At 37.0% G+C, this 2,327-nt stretch overlaps 1 non-coding gene across 1 annotated transcript; it reads left to right on the forward strand.

The window, feature by feature from the left end:
* Positions 1 to 1,202: 1,202 nt before the first annotated feature.
* Positions 1,203 to 1,322, forward strand: LOC119647331. The gene has a single exon (XR_005248848.1). It is a non-coding gene; the product is annotated as a U5 spliceosomal RNA (small nuclear RNA).
* The last annotated feature ends 1,005 nt before the right edge of the window (positions 1,323 to 2,327 follow it).

Raw genomic sequence — 2,327 nt, forward strand, 5'->3', positions numbered from 1 at the left:
CCCCCAACAACACGTAAAATTATCTCACTCACTGTATGCGGATGGTTTCATAGTTCCCATATGTTCGCCAAATTTCGTTTGGATGAATGTAGCCGTTTTGGGGAAAAGTATGTGGGCCAGACAGACCATGAAGGTTTTGTTTTACAAAACACCTTGACAACAAACGAAAGAAATGAATGCAAAATTTTTAGTAAACTAATTGACACAATGTCCGCTTAAAATTATAGTAGATTGAATTAATATCGGCCAAACTAAATAGTAACTATTTACATACAGTACATAGTATCGGGAAATTGTGGAAAATTCGTTATTTTTTAGTTTAGCGAAATTAACTAAGAAACCATCTTCAAGTTGTCTCCAAAACACAGAATTTTGTATATTTACAAATTGTATAAAACTGATAATGTTGCAAAATTTGGTGGAAGCTATTCTGTTTTTAATGCAGCAAAGTCGAAGTTATCTTTGCTGCTTGAATTTATTGTACTCTAAAACATCCTAGAACCAGGGCAATATCACATTAACGGGCTGAAAAATTCAAACTAAGAGTACAAAATTACTAGTCTGGCTAAATGTGGATGGGAAAATTGTTTGGCTCAAGCTGCTTACTAAAGAGATAAGGATAAGATACGATTAAACACTTCTGCCCTTGAAGAACCCAGTCTCCGTCTCTGATTAGCTCGAAACCAAACTTTTTACATTATAAATGCGCTTAATAAATACAATAAAAATAAGTTATATAAATCGAATAAATTTTAAGCCAACACGGCAATTTTAAACTACTGAAAATAACTATCATCTCTTGTATTATTTGCATAAGAACACATCTACGTATATCTACGTCCAAATGGGCTTGGAATTGGTACTGGCAATCAATATGATTATTAGTATAGATAAGGAAAGCAGGGAAACTGGTTATTTCCAAACATGTGCCCATGTTTCCAAGAACTCTAAATGCAATAAAACCATATTCTCATATATTTTGTAAAATGTGCCAGGTTTTTGTGCACTTGTGTATAACAATGATAATATAACTATATTCAATTCAATGCAAAATTTTTAAAGTTTAGTCGGGTTTCAAGTATAACAGTTACATACAATTAATATACACGCTACGAGTCTATGAGAATTTTATGTTGGATATAATTCATACCCAATACGTGTTTTACAGCGTTTATAATGCTGCGAGTGGGCACGTCTGGTAGATGCTCTGGCTTCTCTTCAGTGTCGAATAAATCTTTCGCCTTTTACTAAAGATTTCCGTGGAGAGGAGCACTCTAATGAGTCTAAACTAATTTTTTGCTGTACCCGGCGAAAGCTGGGTCATTAATCATTCTAAACAAAAAGTCCCTTGCGGGTGGTGCTCGGCTTGCCGGCTGCTACGCGAGTCTAGTGGGAAATACGCCAGCGGAATGAACCCCCGTGTGTGCGCAATTATGTTTTTCAAGTAAAGTGGTTTATTTTCGCTGTACCACAGGTAGATACTAGACAGCTACCACACTCCTCCCCCTTGCCTCCCCCAAAAAATGCGATCAAAACGAGTACGCACGATTTCAAATTGTTTTGCCCTTGAGTATGAGCGAGAGTAACGAAAATTCGATCAGCTGTGTTTGACATACCGCCCGGACTTGCCAATGTATTGGTGAGATCGGCAAGTTTTTGCCTATGCATAAGTAATACGGGAACTACTTTTTGCTATATGGGTGAGCACGGCAGTAGTACCAGAATAGCTAAAGCTCACCGAACGAATAATGTGATATTACCAGATGGGTAAAAAATGTTTGGCGTCAATCAAAATGGAAGAAGAATTTACGGTTTACAGCAAGTGATCCGTATAGAAAAAGTGCAAACTGTTTGCGGTCGTGCATTAAATTGAAATTGAAAAATGAAGTGCATTGTGAAGAACTGCAGCGGCGGAACCCGCTTTGCCCGACTGCCGAAGGATTTGGCAACGTAAGTGTTCTCAAATTAGAATTTCCGTTAATTTTTTCTCAGCCGGCATTTCGGCTGGTGTTAATGACAAAAGGAAATGTCGACTTAACCGCTTGACGAATTGATGAATTAATTGTTAAAGTGTATGAAAATATGAAATACGGGGTGCGTACGGTATTTCAGGACAACTTGAGAGTAAAACTAATTAGCTTTTAGTTTGGACATGAATGAATGAAACTTGACGATTTTTTTACACAACATTAACTTATTATATATCGACAAACTTATTCAATAAAATTTCCATTAGCTGCAATAACCTCCTCGATCCGGGTCCGGAGACGATTGCATGCTCGAATCAAATGCTCCTTGTTCATATTGACCATAACGGTATTAATAGC

This window comes from Hermetia illucens, chromosome 1, assembly GCF_905115235.1.
Source record: "Hermetia illucens chromosome 1, iHerIll2.2.curated.20191125, whole genome shotgun sequence".
NCBI lineage: Eukaryota > Metazoa > Arthropoda > Insecta > Diptera > Stratiomyidae > Hermetia > Hermetia illucens.